General features: G+C 36.0%; 1 pseudogene; it reads right to left on the bottom strand.

The window, feature by feature from the left end:
• LOC136852348 (uncharacterized) overlaps positions 1–20000 on the bottom strand; it is a 302795-nt pseudogene that overhangs the window by 133744 nt on the left and 149051 nt on the right.

The following is a 20000-nucleotide window of genomic DNA, read 5'->3' as shown; positions in this document are numbered from 1 at the left end:
CGCTCTCCTGCCACATGATACCCTCGGGAATGGGGTATCAATGCCGAATCACATATGCTTGGTAGGCAACCACTGGCGCGGCGTAAGAACCCGTAAGTTTCATGCCTACTTCATATGTGAATTGGATTATGCATTGCACATTGGATTATGCATTGCACACTGGATCCCATTCTTGCATATACTCTAGTGGCAACCTCTGGCGTGGAGTAAAACCCCGTAAGTTCAATGCCTTTTATATAGGAAAATATTGAGTTATGCAATGCATATTGGACCCCATTCTTGCATATACTACAGTGGCAACCTCTGGCGCGGCGTAAAAACCCGTAAGTTTCATGCCTTTTATATATGCAAAATGTGGGTTATGCAATGCATACTGGATCCCACTTCTTTGGGGTTATGAGGGAGAGAAGCCTATTTCGCATATACTACAGTGGCAACCTCTGGTGTGGCGTAAAAACCCGTAAGTTTCATGCCTTTTATATATGCAAAATATGGGTTATGCAATGCATACTGGATTCCATTCTTGCATATACTACAGTGTAACCTCTGGTAGGCGTAAAAACCCGTAGTTTCATGCCTTTTATGTATGCAAAATATGGGTTAAGCAATGCATATTGGATCAAGTTCTTGCATATACTACAGTGGCAACCACTGGCGCGACGTAAAAACCCGTAAGTTTCATGCCTTTTATATATGCAAAATATTTGATCCCAGTGTGGCAGGGGCACTAAGACATCGAAGGTGCACCGTCAGGAGTCTGGAGGTTCTTCAGTGACTTACCCATCCACATGATGTAGGGTCAGAAGACTGAGGATTCCATCTCTCTTGGCTAGCTGATGGAGCTGAGAATGGGGAAGGGTCCACCCCTGGCAAAAATAAACCCCCATTCAAAGACGCTCCGTTGGCAAGGATGCCCCAGGGGTGAGATCGCTTGCGAGCGATCGCTAAAGGCCCATAAATAAATGAACACACATATATATATATATATATATATATATATATATATATATATTATATATATATATATATATATATATATATATATATATATATATATATATATATATATATATATATATATATATATATATATATATAATAAGAGAAATATATAACCAAACTTATTACAATATATATATATATATATATATATATATATATATATATATATATATTAATAATATGTTGTTTATATACATTATATATATATATATATATATATATATATATATATATATATATATATATATATATATATATATATATACTATATATATATATATATTATATGACATGTAGTTATTTTATTTGACAGTGATGTTTGAAACATTACTTTACACACACGCACACACACACACACACACACACACCGCGCACAACCATGCACCAAGCATGCATAATGCTTTCAAGCATCATGGCGCTCAATAAGCGGCACAAAAGAATAGACCCACACGAGTGAAAGGAACGCTTTAAACACTGTGTATAACAAGCACAGATAAAGCGGACATGGCGTTCAGTCCATCCCGCATGGGATCCGTATTGTGGGGTTATGGGATCTGTATTGTGGGGTTACGGGATCTGTATTGTGGGGTTACAGAATCTGTATTGTGGGGTTACGGAATCCGTATTATGGAGTTATGGAATCCATATTATGAAGTTATGGAACCAGTATTAAGGAGCATGGAATCCGCGTTATGGATCCGAATTAGGGAATCCATATTATGAAATCTATATTATGGATCCGTAATATGGAATCCGTATTCTTGATCCGTATTACAGAATCCGTGTTATGGATCTTTATTACGTAACTTGTATTAAGGATCCATATTATAGAATCCGTATTATGCATCCATATTATGGAATCTGCTTTATGAATTCGTATTATGGAATCTACATTATGGATCCACATTATGGAATCTGTATTATGGATTTGTTTTATGGAATCCCTATTGTGGAACCATATTATGGATCCATGTTATGGAATTTGTATTACGGAACCCGTATTATGGAATCCGTTATTATGGATCTGTATTATGGACCCCTATTATGGATCCGTATTATGGAACCTGTATTATGGTACCATATTACGGAAACCTGTATTATGGATCCATACGCTGTACAAAACTTGTATTATGGATCCATAATATGGAATTTGTCTGAACCCGATATTATGGCTATGGAACCATATTACGGGGAAACCTGTATTATGGATCCATATTATGGAATCCTGTATTATGGATCCATATTATGGAATTTGTATTACGGAACCCGTATTATGGTTATGGAACCATATTACGGAAACCTGTATTATGGATCCATATTATGGAATCCTGTATTATGGATCCATATTATGGAATTTGTATTACGGAACCCGTATTATGGTTATGGAACCATATTACGGAAACCTGTATTATGGATCCATATTATGGAATCCTGTATTATGGATCCATATTATGGAATTTGTATTACGGAACCCGTATTATGGACCCATATTATGGATCCGTATTATGGAACCATATTATGGAATCCTGTATTATGGATCCATATTATGGAATTTGTATTATGGAACCCGTATTATGGAATCTGTTATTATGGATCTGTATTATGGAATCTGTATTAGGACCCATATTACGGATCCATGTTATGGAACCCATATTATGGATCCGTATTATGGAACCTGTATTATAGATCATGTTATGTAATCGGTATTACGGAGTGATCACCTACTACTTTTCAAATAGGGAAAATAATAATAATAATAATAATAATAATAATGTATACAGCATATCTGTGTGGAAAATATTTGACTTGAATACTCGCATCTTGTTAAATATAATAATAATAATAATAATAATAATAATAATAATAATAATAATAATAATAATAATAATAAAAGTATTTCTCAAAAGGATAATATTCTACCTAAGTACTTAAGGAGAAAAATAATTGAAAATTTAATATTAGTCTAATTGTTTATGTCTATCTGTCTGTATATATATATATATATATATATATATATATATATATATATATATATATATATATATAAACAATGTATGTACGAATGTATAATGTATAAGGACAATTACGAATCAATTCCTTTCTGTGCTTTTATGCAAATGGCCATTAGGCCACGCACGCAGCATTCGGAATCGGTGTTGGAATGCATTCTTAAGAAATATACTTCAATATCTATCTAAACATACACACAAATACACACTTACTTACACATACACACACACACAAACGCACACAAGAAAAGTGGACACTTATTCTTTTTTATTTAACAGCAATTGCTGTAAAACGACAAGTTAAATTTATTTATTTATTTTTTATCTGCAAATGGACTTGGACGCGAAATCACCTCCATTCGTCTTCTAAAGGAATCCATATATAAGTAACGCCAAATACCGCAGGCAGGTACGTTACTTTCTCTCTCTCTCTCTCTCTCATCGTCTGTCCAAACGGGTACCGTCCCCCGAAATCTGTTGTTCTTGTATTGACTGTCAGCAGTGAGGGCCCGGTGAATGGGAGGAGGAGGAGGAGGAGGAGGAGGAGGAGGAGGAGGAGGGTATAGGGACGTGTGGTAAGCACCACACACATAAGAGCTAAAGGACTGCGGAACTCTTTTGTTTGTTTAGGCTAAACCACTTCTCCAGGTTCATATGTCTCTCTCTCTCTCTCTCTCTCTCTCTCTCTCTCTGTCTCAGATTTTTCCTCTCTCCTCTTTTCTGTCCTTCAGTAGGGCAGGAGGTCTCTCTCTCTCTCTCTCTCTCTCTCTATCACACACACATTTATGATATTTCCTGTCTCCACTTTTCAGTCTTCAGTAGGGCAGGAGGCCTCTCTCTCTCTCTCTCTCTCTCTCTCTCTCTCTCTCTCTCTCTCTCTCTCTCTCTCGTATTTCCTCCTCCAAGCCATTTCCACTACCAGCTCAGGACAGCTGAGGGTCGTGTTTCTTCGGCAGAACCTCTACAGGTAGAGGGAAAGGTAGTAGAATTCTCACTTGTGAAAAGGGTGGGAGGCGTTTGAAGACTATTAAAGAGCTGCACATATGGCAACATTATTTCTACGTTCAAAGTTCCAGTGGTTATAGGTTATCAAGTTGAATATTTAAATTCAAAGTTCCAGTGGTTATAGGTTATCAAGTTGGCTCTTGAAATTCCAAGTTAAAGTGGTTATAGGTTATCAAACTGAATATTTAAATTCAAAGTTCCTCTAAATACAAGTCTGTCAAACTGACTCTCTCAGTTCATAGTTCCAATGAATACAGGTTATCAAATTGACTCTTTAAATAAAAAAATCCACGAATTGACTCATTCAATTCAAAATCCCAGTGGTTATACGTTATTCAACTGACAATTCTGAAATGAATGACATACAAAGTCTGTAAGTAGGCTTCCGAAAAAATATCAGAAAAATTGTGTTCCCAAGTTATTCTGCCAAGAAATTCAGCCTGGTTAAGTAGCAGGAGCAAATATGCTGGGGAATTTTGAGGTTTCTTTGTGTCATTGTCCACAAGTTAAGTATACCTTAGTTTTACCAGACCACTGAGCTGATTAACAGCTCTCCTAGGACGCTAGGAGGAAGCTATATAATATGTCAGTGACACTGCAAAAATAATTTATCTAAGATCTTGGGCACAAAACTTATAGATAAGCCTCTGATGGAATCTTATAAATTCTTGGGGGATACTTCTTAATAAATCATAAACACACACACACACACACACAAATAAATAGACGAAAACAGATCTAGTACAGTGCAGAAACTTTATTTCTGTTTCCGAATAGACTTATGGAAAAACCTTATTGGATTTTCGTAATGTTTTTGATCAGGTGGTCCAGGGCGTTCTGGCAAAATACTACCAATTAGCTGGCGAACACATCGGCAAATGAGTCCTGATTTATAGGAATTCGCCGTTGCTGTAAAAATTGAGATTCTCTGCTTTCATGCAGTGCAAAACTCTCTCCCTCTCTCTCTCTCCTCTTCTTTATCACTCTCTCTCCCTATCTCCCACTCTCTTTTTATGTCTTTCTCTCCACACACTCTCTCTCTCTCTCTGTCTCTCTCTATCTTTCTCTCTCGTGCATCACAATCACGAGTGGGTATAGAATACAGATATAAATAAATAAATAAATAAATAAATATATACATATATACATAGATATATATACAGATAAATATATGTATGTATGTATGTACGTATGCATGTTTGCACATACGCTCAATCCCAGATACCATTAATAGAAAAAATAAACATCTATCATTCACCGAAATCATGATTCCAGCAAAACTCGGGCCGAGAGTCTAATGGTCTTCTATAATTGAATGAAGATGTTTTTGATGACTTGGGGGCGACTAGCTGGACCAGAAAGTTTTAATGAAATAATGTTGAGAGAGAGAGAGAGAGAGAGAGAGAGAGAGAGAGAGAGAGAGAGCTTTGGAGTTATAGAAATCCTGTCGTCAGCTTGTCTAACTCTGTCAGGTGAGGTGCAGATAGGTATTCAAGGAGAGAGAGAGAGAGAGAGAGAGAGAGAGAGAGAGAGAGAGAGAGGGTCACGACCTGAAATTCCAGTCGACTACAACACTGAGGGTAGACGGAGGTAGCTACTAGCGTTATAAGGAAGGAGAGAGAGAGAGAGAGAGAGAGAGAGAGATTCCAACCGCCTAATTACTTAACTCTCAGGTAAAATGCAGGTAATTAACAGTCACAAATCAAGAAACTGACAATTATCAAATATTATTCTCTTAATTCTAAGTCTTCCTTACATGCCATGTCATGTCCTTATATTATCTGTCATATCTTTGTACTTGTTTGTTATTTATGTTGTTTGTGCTTATCTCAGGTTTGAGTGGAATCAGCCACAAGTGTGACTTAATCACTCAATCATTTTTTCAACTTAATAAAAAGCACGATTTTTAAACAATTTTCTATTTAATAAAATTAATGTTTTCAAATCAAACAAAATCTCACGAATGAATTTTTTAAAATTTTCAGAATATTAATTAGGAAACATTACAAATGGCTTGGCTGAATTGGAACTAAAATAAAATAAGAAAGAAAAAACCACGACATTTGGCAAGGTCGATGAAAAACAAGATTAACGAAAAACAAAAACACGACATTTTAAACAGTGTCCTACTTAATAAAATTAATGAAAAATACTACGACAGGCTTTGTTGAAAAGATACCAAAACAAAATAGGAAAAAGTAACTATTTTACACCACTTGGCAATGCCGACGAAAAAAAAAAAGACTCACGGAAAAAAATGAAAATAAAAAACCCAGCCAAATTGCAAACTGTAACATAAACTGACAATACAGGACGATGTTTTGTCACGCTACATCGGCTGACCAATCGTTTGGTCGAGATTTTGCTCGACACAAGCGAATTAGAGACAGCTATCGGGAAAGTTTTCCTCCCTTTCTCTCTCTCTCTCTCTCCATTGCATAGCTATCACCACCTCACCTCAGTGAGTTATGCGAACAGACGATCGGAATTTCGAGAACTTATATGTCTCTCTCTCTCTCTCTCAAAGATACTTTTCTCTGTCTGTGTTTGCCTAAACTGCTCAAATGATGTGGACAGTAAGAAGAATATATGTTTTCAATAAGGATTTTCGAAGCCTAACCACTCTTAATAATTCTCTCTCTCTTTTTCTTGTATATGAACTAATTGCAATACCTCTTTGCAAGGGATCCCAAATATTAAACAAATAAAAACTCAGACCCACCTCTCTCTCACTCTCTCTCTCGTACAAAATAAAGAAATGAACTAATTGCAATACTGGTCTTTGCGAGGGATCCCAAACATTAAACAAATAAAAACTGAGACTCACCTTTCTCTCTCTCTCTCTCTCTCTCGTATAAAATAAACAAATGAACTTACTCCAATACCGGTACCTGTGATGGACCCCAAACATTAAACACATAAAAAACTGCGTCCTCTCTCTCTCTCTCTCTCTCACACACACACACACATAGTTTTCGTTTTTTTAAACACTGGTTCACTAGGAACTCAAGAGGATCTGCGGATTATAGGACATCCTTTGAATACTTCCCACCGTAATCTATCTAAAGCTGCCTACTGACATGGGCGATGCGTTAAGACTCTATATAAAATAACGTTCACTGGGGTTTTCTCACTCGTTAGGGTTATTTTATTTACCTCTTAACAAATGAGAGAGAGAGAGAGAGAGAGAGAGAGAGAGAGAGAGAGAGAAAGGTCAAAGGATTTTGCAAGGGAGAGTTTGACAAGCTTCATAAAACAATGATGATTTGAGGCGAATGTTGGTTCAAATAATTGCGTACACAAATATTTTGGTTTACATGTGTTTATATACATGTATAATATACATATGTTATGTATACATACAAATACACTTTTTATATATATGTGTATATATAAATATATGTATGTATATATATATATATATATAATATATATATATATATATATATATATATATATATATATATATATATATATATATATATATATATATATATATAAAGAGAGAGAGAGAGAGAGAGAGAGAGAGAGAAAGAGAAGAGAAGATGCAATATTAATCAGCAAACAAAAAAGAAAAGGAAAAAAAATAAGCCTCGAAAAGTCAAAACTAAGCCCGGAAAATAAGCCTACAACATCAGGTGAAAATCCAGCCCGCTATTTGCTAATGTTAGCGAAGCGAGCGGGAACGACGCTACTTACAGCACTCCCAGGCCCGGGAACTCAACCAATGTCTCCTAATTGGCCTCGTGACCGTAACTCTCTCTCTCTCTATCTCTCTCCCGAGCAACAGTGGCGCTTCTTTGAGAGAGAGAGAGAGAGAGAGAGAGAGAGAGATCTTCGAAATAACAGGAACTGACAATGCTAAATTCTCAAGCAACAGTGGTGCCGAGAGAGAGAGAGAGAGAGAGAGAGGCGGAAGATCATCTTCGAAATAACAGGAACTGACAGTTCTAAGAAACCGGAAGCCTGTGCGTTCTTTCGTTGCTTTACGAGAAGAAGAAGAAGAAGCAGCAGAAGTTACAACTGACGAGAACAGACTCCTTTATAAAACAAACCCCTTAGCGAGGGCATTCAGTTGCCAATTAGCAGCCGTTCGAGAGGGACCGCGCCGTTCTCGGAATCAAGCTTTGCTTTCGAAGGCGTCTCGATCCTACCTAACAATAACAGTGAGTGAAGCCATTACCTGCATTCTGACATCGAAGAATATAAGGTCGCTGTCGACACTTGAAATTACGGGGAGCAACGCGGCTGGAGCAACAACAGTCATGGAGCACTCGCGGAACAACAACAGTCATGGAACAGCCATCAACATGTAATGGACATAGGCTTGTTTGTATTACGCGCCGCGGAAATAATCCGAGACCGCTGGAATGGCAATACCGCGCCTAATTGCGCACATGGAATACGACAAGGACATGCATTTAACGACCTCCCTCGCAGCGCAGGTGTGGTCGTTCCGAGGATAATTGCACGCCCCGTCTATGATATAGTAATTACGGTAATGGGGTCGTTACGGATATGATATTCGCACTTCGGGAGGGAATCTTCCGCGTACGGTTTCGCACGCTGGACTGAAACGCCGTGGAAGAGCACGATGTACGATGATCTGTTGTTGGCAGTGTTGCAAATGTATCGCCCCTACCCCCGCCTCCGTGGGGATTTTCTCTTGGGAAATTTTGGTGGCTGTCGCGTGATTCTGAAAGCACCTTTGCAAAGGGGGCGGGGCGGCTGTTGTAATAATAATAATAATAATAATCTCTCCATACAAATCTTGAACTTTATCATTAGTCCTGATAAGTATAATACCGCGAAGAGCAATAATAATAATAATAATAATAATAATAATAATAATAATAATAATAATAATAATAATAAAATGAAATCTCTCAATATATATCATGGACTTTATCATTATCATTGATAAGTATCGTACTGTGAAGTACAATGAACCTATTTATCTATCTATCTATCTATCTATATATATATATATATATATATATATATATATATATATATAACTATATATATATATATATATATATATATATAATGATGTTACTTTTGACAGCAACTACTGTATGAACAAAACAAACATGGCAGCATAATGGTCGTCTACCGAAACACAAAAATGGAGATTTGCGACGCGAACCAAATGTCTCACGAAATTCCTAGTAACAAACACACACACACACACACAAATATGCAGACCACTTACCTCTTGTAATTCTGTAAGCAATACCGTAACCCCTCCTTGCCGGAATTACGCGCATCGATTATTCAACAGTAACCTATGTAATGCTCCGTAAGCTGTAATTACTCAATCCTAGAGTGTTACTCGGCGTAAAATACGGATCAATTACGCGTAATAAGTCTGACGTCTTTGTAAATTTAAACGTCTCCAGAGGTGTTGTATATCAGAGGGGGGGAATTTTTGCACGCAGGCGTTTTTTTACTGCGGGGGACAAAATGCTTTCGGTGATATTTAAAGCAAAAACTGGTAACGGTAAGTCTCCGGAAGCCCTCGCCGGCAAAAGGACATTAAACTTCGTAATGACTGCGGTTCGCAAGGTAAATCTTTAGGTTGCGAAGGATTTACGTTCGGATTCGCGCGGTTTGACAGAACGCCCGTCAGATCTAGTCGCACGCAGAGAGAAAATTCTTGTTTGACGTCTGCTACATTCCTTCATTCCCCGCCAAATCTAGGCGCACGCGAGACAGAGAAAGAGCGGTCGTTACCTTACGAAAATCTTTCGTTTCACGCCGCGAAAAGATAATGAGGTTGGGTTGTGTCGGGTTGGATAATGGGTCGAATATGAACATGACCATGAAGCCAGTACGTAGCGTCACCCTGGAATGATTTATCGTGTGGTAAAAGCATTCATGCAAATGTGCTTGTGACCTCAAGTCGAATTTGGGAAGGGTTAACGTGACTGAAAGATTAGATATCAGCTGAAAGCACTTAGATTCCTTTATGCTTGGGGAAAGTCATGGAAAATGAAGACACGAATTATGAATACGTTTCTCTGTATACATGTATATAAATTTCCATTCGCACTAGTTTATGAAGACTGTTGTATAGACATGTATATAAATTTGTACTCATTAGGTATGGAATTATAAGTAACACATAAATGGGCAAGTTTCCAAATCGATAACATAACATAAAATGGACGATAGGAATAAGGAAAAATAGGAATTAAAGGAAGAAAAGAGAAAATACAGGAATGAACCAAGTCCCAATCTTCCTTCAACATAACATCAAATGGACGATAGGAATAAGGAAGAAGAAGAAGAAAGAGAAGAAGAAGGAGTAGAAAAATAAGAATAAAAGGAAGGAAAGAGACAATACAGGAATGAACGGGAATAAGGAAAAACAGGAATAAAAAGAAAGGAAAGAGAGACAATACAGGAATGAACCAAGTCCCAATCTTCCTTCGAAAAGGAATCACAAATCCATTCGTCAGGGTCAGACGACCTGAAACTTTTTTTTTTTTTACAGAGCCTTAATTCTTTAGGGTGCCTTCCTGTGGTCAACTCGTCCAAACGACCCCTAATGAACACGAGGACTTAATTTGGGCAGGAGGGTTGAAGAGACCCTGGCACCCCCGAAAAAAAAAAAGTTGCAATGAACCACACAGTCCAATATTTCAGTTGGGTCAAACTTTGGTGGAGTCAGATCTTGGGGGTTAGGTGAGAGGGGTTGTTTTGAGTTCACAGGGCAAGGAAAGAGACGAATGGCATCTTGAAATCGTAGCCACCTTTTCATACCCCAAACCATCCTGCAGGCACGTACGCGATGAAGAAAGCCCGGGGACGCTCGCAAGCACTACACACGCACATACAAAAATCACCTAGCTGCGTAGAGTCTGATTTATATCCAGCCCACCCACGGGGCAATGATAATCCCCTCTCAAGCCTCGTAAGTCACTCTTTGGGGGTTGAGGGGGTGTAAGGCTCTGAGAAGCCACGGAAGCACCACGCAAGCAACGCAAGCACGTACGTTAAGTACGCAAGCACCACCTAGCTTTATCTGATTTACGTCCAGCCCGCCCACGGGGCGATGATAATCCCCTCTAAAGCCTCGTAAGTCGCTCTCTTGGGGGGCGGGCGGGGGAGAATAAGTCGTACCTGAAGGCTTGCTACTCACCTGAGAGTGGTGGGCGTTCCGTGAGTGTCGTGAGTGAGAAACGAACAGTCTCTGGTCGTTCACGTAGAGGTTCTCATGGAGCAGACAAGGCTGGAGGAGGTCTCTCTGATCCACGACACTTTCTGCAGAAGACAAGAGAGAGACGAGAAGCGTTTTAATACTAAGGATAACTTTTATTTGATGATGATGATGATGATGATGCGTGTTCGGGCGAGATAAACAAAGATAAACATGCGTGGCCTTTTTGCATATATACTGTATATATACTTTGTATATGTCTGGTGGCCTTTTGAAAAATGTATAGTTTGCGTATATTGTCAACCTTTTCGAATACGTTTGGTATGTGTTTACAAACATTGGCGTACATGTATGGACAAATCGGTGTATTCTGCATGCAAGTTTGGACACTCGTAAACTAACAAGATAAACCAGTATATATAAATCTGTGCTTTACATACGTATGCATCGTCACATCACATGCACCCACACTTCCATTTCTGTTGCACACACTCCCACACTAATACTTCTGTGTCACACACACTGGCACACCTACACTTGTGTTGCACACACTCCCACACCTACACTTGTGTTACACACACACTCCCACACTTACACTTCGGTTTCACACACTCCCACACTTACACTTCTGTTACACACACTCCTACACCTACACTTGTGTTTCACACACTCCCACTTCTGTTGCAAACACTCCCACACTTACACTTCGGTTTCACACACTCCCACACTTACACTTCCGTTTCACATACTCCCACACTAATACTTCTGTTACACACACTCCCACACTTACACTTCTGTTGCACACTCCCACACTTACACTTCTGTTACACACACTCCCACACTTACACTTCTGTTGCACACACTCCCACACTTACACTTCTGTTGCACACACTCCCACACTTACACTTCTGTTGCACACACTCCCACACTTACACTTCTGTTACACACACTCCCACACTTACACTTCTGTTGCACACACTCCCACACTTACACTTCTGTTGCACACACTCCCACACTTACACTTCTGTTACACACACTCCCACACTTACACTTCAGTTTTGCTCACCACACTTCTGTTGCCACACCTCCCCACACTTACACTTCTGTTACACACACACTCCCACACTTACACTTCTGTTGCACACACTCCCACTTCTTTTTAGACACCCACTTTCTTCTCACTGTTGGACTGAGACGAAATATTTCTCTTTCTTCATTCAATTCTTTCTCCAGTGACAAAGGCTGCAACAGCGTTAATCATAATATTATAATTAACTCGATGACATTTTAGAACTGCTGGAGTGATTTGGACGTCAAACACGCATTCATATATCATGGCTCTCTCTCTCTCTCTCTCTCTCTCTACTCTGCAGAGGAAATTACCGAGGTTTTAACTTAGAGATATATAATAATAATAATAATAATAATAATAATAATAATAATAATAATAATAATAATAATAATAATAATCCACAGTTATATAGTAAACAGTTTAATATATGACATTGAATTTTTGCTATATAATTGTGGATTTTTATTACACAAAACTGTTTTTCACGAGATTGAGAATTTCTTAGCAATAATAATAATAATAATAATAATAATAATAATAATAATAATAATAATAATAATAATAATTATTCCAGTTGCACTAGAATAAACTAAAGGTGTACTGGCAAAAATTGGGCGTATAGGATTTCCTTTCACTCTTGCAGAGACTTAGGAGGAGATTTGGACCTTTCATTTTGATATCCACTGTAAAGTAGTGTTGTTTTCTATTTTAAAGGTCAGGAGTAAGAGAATAATAAGGACGAAATGAGGACAATAGGAGAAAAGAATGGCAATATGTAGCTAACAGTAGTAATATGATTGCATTTAGTATATGTTATAGGATCAGTTGATCTATGATTGATAGCAATGATATCAATAATATTACCTGTTGTAAAAGTATAAAATGAAATGTTCTGTTAATTATGAGTATTAAAAGTCCCAAATTGATGTCAGCTTTATGGAAAGAAGTCCAAAGAAGTCCACACATACAACAGATCCCAAATTGATGTCAGCTTTATGGAGAGTAGTCCAACGACGTCCACAGATAAAATAGAAGATATAATTAAGTCATATATTTCAAATAGAAGACATAATTACAAGTCATATATTTCAAATGGATATAAAAGTGTTTAAAACCTCTTTTAAGTGGAGTTATATCCATTCTCATTAGAGACTTGGGATATAAAATAATTTAGTAAATCATACATACAAGATAATACGAATGTTATACCTCGCAATTCATTTGCCTTGCGTCATCGCAATAAAATATTTTCCAGTTGTTGAAATTTACATTTGCGAAATATATGAGCATTTCAGCGTCCTGAATGCTATCAATAATATTCTAAAGGCTATGATTAAACCAGGCTATTTATTAAGCTAAACGAAGCTGAAATAACTACGAGAAATACAATGCGGATCTTTTTAAATTCACGAGTCTGACGCCGAAATCCGTGAAATAATGAAGAACTGAGTCCTTCCACTGCACGGAGTATCGCTGATAATGTGATTTGCTTCGAATGAAATAATAAAAATGAGGCGAATATTGAAGAGCTGCCAATAATTAGGTCAGTCAGGCGATTTTTTTATTATTTATTTTTGTTTGAAGGTCCAGCTCGTCGTGGAATGCGACACACGATGATTGTTAGTGGGAGTGATAGTTGGATTCCAGTTGGAATGCTGGTCGATACCGGCAATTCCTTTTTCTTGGTAGAGGTTTGGGCGTTTTAGTGTACTTGTGAGCGCGTGTACACACTAAAACGTACGCGTCTAAATTAAACTCGTCAACAAAAGTTCGTTTATCATGACGGATTAACACTTTGTTATCGTTATGAAAAGTAATCCTTTTTTTTTTCAATGAAAAGTAATCCTTTAAAAATAATGCTTTTTCAATGAAAAGTAACCCTGTTTTCAATGAAAACTGATCCTTTTTAAAACCTTTAAAAATAATTTTTTCCATAAGAAATAATCCTTTAAAAATAATCCTTTTTCCACGAAAAGTAATCCTTTCTTCAATGAAAAGTAATCCTTTAAAAATAAGCCCTTGTTCAACGAAAAAAAATCCTTCACTCAATGAAAAATAATCCCTTTTCAGTGAAAAACAATCCTGTTTTCAATTAAAGTAGTAATTTTTAAAATGAAAGGTAAAAATTTTTCAATGAAAAGTAACCCAACGGAAATAATTTTTTTAATGAATCCTCCTCTTTCTTCTAATTCTTCTTCTTCTTCTTCTTCTTGTGTAGGTGAGTTATCCCAGGTGGTCCATCACCCTGTTTCACGCTAGATGGCGTCTCAAGGGTGTGGCGTAAAACTCCGTGTTATGACCCTCCTTTTTTTGGGAGGGGGGGGAGAGATAAGTTTGAATTCCTCCGCTTTTGTTTCTTTGAGTCGTGTTCTTGTTCTGTAGGAATTTGTTTGTCTTCTGTGGAATATACATGTATGTATATACATACACATATATGTATGTGTATATATATGTATGTATATACAGTACATATACCTCTCTGTCTATCCATCTATCTATCAGTCAATTTATGTATATATACTGTATATATATATATATAAATATATATATATATATATATATATATATATATATATATATATATATACACACACACACATATATATATATATATATATATATATATATATATATATATATATATATATATATATAAATTGTATCTTTCAGTTAATTAAAAAAATCCATATCAACATAAGCCACTTTTACCAAAAAAAAAAAAAAAAAAAACAAAGAAACCGACCCATAAAAAAGAGGTTAATTCCAAAATCTTCTACTTCCCAACAGCACTACAACAAAAATCAACGCAAAACCAAAGACAACCAAACGACAAAACACCTGAAAGAGAGAGAGTAGAATGAAAACGAAAATAATTCACAAAAAGGAACCGCGGCCCATCGCATCAGCTCAGAGAGACTCAGACCACGAAATATTCAAAAGGTTTTTGAATAATGAATTCGTGACATTCAGCAATTATTGATTTCCTCGCTCGTTAGAAGATGTCACGATTTTTCTATTTTTTTTCGAGAGAGGTCATTCTTCAGGGACTGGTGAAATATCAAGGTCTGAATTACCGTAATGTGTGAAATATATATATATATATATATATATATATATATATATATATATATATATATATATATATATATATATATATATATATATATATATATATATACACATACACATAATGTGTGTGTGTGTGTGTGTGTAGGCTTGTTCCATATAAATAGGGTTCTTCTTCCGAATATAATAATAATAATAATAATAATAATATAAATAATAATAATAATAATAATGTCTCTCATGAAGGCGATTCATTTGTGATATACGAACGTGAAAGATTACGACGCATTTCCACGTTTTGAAATTAAAATAATGTACGCCAACTTTCGCAACTCATTCCGAATCTCCTCCATTCGTGTGTCGACTGAAAGTGTCCAATAAAAAGTGTCGAGTGAGGCGTAAATGCTTTACCAGCACTTGACTCCACACGAGAATATGCCAAAAATATTCGACTTGATCACGCTTGGCTATATACTGTATGTATGTATATATATATATATATATATATATATATATATATATATATATATATATATATATATATATATATATATATATCACTCTCACGTTAGTCTCTGTTAAAATGACAGAGTTCGTTCACCTGAAAATGTGAATTGTATAATTGTTTCATCTTGAAATGTGAATTACAGTACCATTTGTTCCTTGAAAATGTATCTGTCATTACTGTATCCCTATATATGTAAAGATTACGTCTTTCCTTTACAAATGTAGTTATATATAATAACTCTGACCTTACAAATGCGAATTATGCTATCATTTTACCTTAAAAATGTGAATTATGTCATTTCACCTTAAAAATGTGAATCATATCACCATTTCACCTGAAAAATGTGAATGATGTCATCATTTCACATTAAAAATGTGAATCATATCATCATTTCACCTTAAAAATGTGAATCATATTTCACCTTATAAATGTGAATCATATTTCACCTTATAAATGTGAATCATATTATCATTTCACCTTAAAAATGTGAATCATATCATCATTTCACCTTAAAAATGTGAATCATATTTCATCTTATAAATGTGAATCATATCGTCATTTCACCTTATAAATGTGAATCATATCATCATTTCACCTTAAAAATGTGAATCATATAATCATTTCACATTAAAAATGTGAATCACATCATCATTTCACCTTAAAAATGTGAATCATATCATTTCACATTAAAAATGTGAATCATATCATTATCTTACCTTAAAAATGGGAATTATATCATCATTTTATTGCTGTAATTTCATGACCTTTATCAAATATTCAGTGACAAAAGAATTATATCATATCAGTACATGGGCGCACAAGAATCGCATTCCTAATTTCGTACATCGCTCAAGGAAAAGAAAAGGAAAATAAAATCACATTTCTCGATTAATTAGAATTTCATTACAAGAAGGTGGTAGAAAAAAAAAATAACATTCGGATTAAGTCATAAAGGCACTAGTTGATCATAGCTTTCGTTAATTCCAGCTTGTTCACAGTCACAATAAGCCCTTTTTTATGATATTAGGAGTAATTAAGTCTATGATCCAATCTATCTCCGGGAGTTAACAAATGAGGAACAATTTTATCGTATTTACATGCAAACGCTATCACGCATTCGCTGCTAGCAGGAACTCATTTGCATAAGTAATGCGTATATTAAACATTAAGAGCTCATCCCGTGTGCCTTTAAAAAAAAAAAATTATTTTTTTCTTACCCATCGTGCAAATGACACCTTACTCAAATGAAGGTCAAAGTGAATACGCTTCTGAAATGGAAGACTCACGTAGGAAATCCGAAATTCACGCAATCCCTTCCTGCACTCTTGTGTATTGATTGACTCACACGTTCAATACTGCTTTCATACTTACTTCACAGATACGGCACTCTCCAGGTAATGTATTACGACACGCTGGACCCAGTACAATCTCCGTGGCGCGCCCTCAGAAATCTATATCGCCGCGGCCGAAGAATTTCAATTATGAGGTTATTCTGACCGGAGAAGGGTTCCATGTACTTTTTACGAGGCGATATTTTCGTCTAACTTCAGGAACTATTTCGGCGAGTAAGGAATTTTTGTTTTTTAGGCTTTTTTTCTCTTTTCTAAAGGTGGTAAGTCAAGGGAAGGGTGTGTATCTCTTGGAAAAAATGTGTTTTCAAATACTTGAAGCCATTTTGCCTTAAAATAACTCTGTCAGTTTGTTCTCGGAACGTAAAGGTTCTTTAAATTATGCATTCATCTCTCTCTCTCTCTTAGAATTTGTATTTACTTTCTAACAATTTCACCGAATTTGCTGTCAGCTGTGAATGTGATTTTGCTTGTAAAAATCTGTAGAAGTTTCAAGTTACGAAAAATCATCTGGTTTTATGATTATTTTCTCTCTCTCTCAAAATCTGTATTTACTTTCTAACAATATCACCGAATTTACTGTCAGCTGTGAAAGTGTATTTTGCTTTAAAAATCTGTAGAATTTCCAGTTACGGAAAATCATCTGTTTTTATGGTTATTCTCTCTCTCTCTCTCTCTCTCTCTCTCTCTCTCTCTCTCTCTCTCTCTCTCTCTCTCACACAAAATTTGTATTTGCTTTCTAACAATATCTCTGAATTTCCTGTCAGCTGTAGATGTGATTTTGTTTTAAAACATATGTAAATTTCCAGTTACGGAGAAAATCATGTTTTGTGGTTATTCTCTCTCTCTCTCTCTCTCTCTCTCTCTCAAAAATTTGTCTTTACTTCCTATCAATTTCACCAAATTTCCTGTCAGCTGTGAAAGTGATTTTGTTTTTAAACATCTGAAGAATTTCCAGTTACAAAAATCATCTGCTTTTATGGTTACTCTCTCGTTTCAATAATACCACCCAAATGTCTTTCCTTATTATTCTCTTAATTTAATACCAACCGTCGATCGCACTTATATAACGTTTTCTTTGGAAAGACCCTTAGGGATTCAGTTCCAAAAAGAGTTAATTATCATTTTCTATATTTATGAGGGAGAACACTCGCCATTACGAGACCCTCAAAAGAATAATTCGTTCTTTGAACTTATTTCCTACACAAAGTTGTGAATCTTCTTTGCTCTTAGTAAAAGCGGTTTATTCTTTGCCAAATATAATAGATATTAATCATTCCCATTTAGAAAATTTGTGCTAAGATAAATAATTATGAAGCATATTTTCTTAAAATGTCAAGATTTCAGTTTAAAAAAATTGTTTTTCAACGATTACGAAGTAATATCTACTTCAATAATACTGTTAATTTCAGGCTGACACTTTTTTTTTCTCAAGAATACTAAGTGTTCTGACACTTACTAATTCTTCTGTTAAAAAGAATATTACTTCAAGTTCATGTTTATATATGGGCCAACTCGTTACCTTAAAAAATTCAAGCGTAGTCTACCCTTGAGATAATAAGATTCTACTGCTACAAGACCAAAACCTATTTTACCCTTGGTAAAATAAAAAAACCTTTTCAGCTTGTTCATTTTTAATTTTGTGAGGCTCTCAAAACACCTTAACCAAATTTCATAGAAAAAGTTGAGCAGGAGGCTTTACAAACTGCTGTGTATTTTTCTCACGCGCGGAGAAAAAGTTTTGACCTAAGGGGCTTGTTTCCCCCCACACCCCCTCAATTTTATAATATAATCCGAGCCTTTAAAAAATATGTTTTGGCTACATTCCAAAAAATCTGGCTTTGGCTACATTTCAGATAACCTGGATTTTGGCTACATTCCAGAAAATCTGCCTTTCTTTCCCGAAAATCTGGCTTTGGCTACGTTACAGAAAATCTGGCTTTGATGCATTCCAGAAAATCTGGCTTTGGCTACGTTCCAGAAAATCTGGCTTTGGTGCATTCCAGGAACTCTGGCTTTGGCTACATTCCAGAAACTCTGGCTTTGGCTACATTTCAGAAAATCTGGCTTTGGCTACATTCCAGAAAATCTGGCTCTGGCTACATTCCAGAAAATCTGGCTTTGGCTACATTCCAGAAAATCTGGCTTTGGCTACATTCCAGAAAATCTGGCTTTGGCTACATTCCAGAAAATCTGGCTTTGGCAACATTCCAGAAAATCTGGCTTTGGCTACATCCCAGAAAACCTGACTTTAAGTGAGCCATTGTTATGACTCTATGAATTGTATTTCCAAGTCCAGTATAACGGCCACACGTATTAACAGTTGAATTAAGCCACTAAATATGGTAATCTCAACGGGAAAATATATATACCGAACTCTCTAAGTGAAAATCAACCAGGCCTCTTGGCGGAAGGCAGCAGTCAAATAGACGTTAATTGTGAGTTTGAACTGACAGACTTAGCCAGGCAGCAGGGGAAAGGTTATCCTGAAGAGTACAATTATCGACAAAGAACCATCAATTATAAGGATCCCGACGGGTATCCTTGATCTATTATTATTATTATTATTATTATTATTATTATTATTATTATTATTATTATTATTATTATTATTATTCAGAAAATGAACCCTATTCTTATCGAAAAAGCCTACAGGTCCACTGACTTGAAATTCAAGCTTCCAAAGAATATGATGATGATGATGATTATTAATCAGGAAATGAATCCTATTCACATGAAACAAGCGCACCGAAGGGCTATTGACTTCAAACTGAATCTTCCAAAGAACATGGTGTTCATCTGAAAGCAATTACAGACGATAATA

This window comes from Macrobrachium rosenbergii, chromosome 25 (assembly GCF_040412425.1).
Source record: "Macrobrachium rosenbergii isolate ZJJX-2024 chromosome 25, ASM4041242v1, whole genome shotgun sequence".
In the NCBI taxonomy this organism is placed as follows: Eukaryota; Metazoa; Arthropoda; class Malacostraca; order Decapoda; family Palaemonidae; genus Macrobrachium; species Macrobrachium rosenbergii.
The sequence above is the reverse complement of the archived record's forward strand: the minus strand, read 5'-3'. Positions and strand labels throughout refer to the sequence as shown.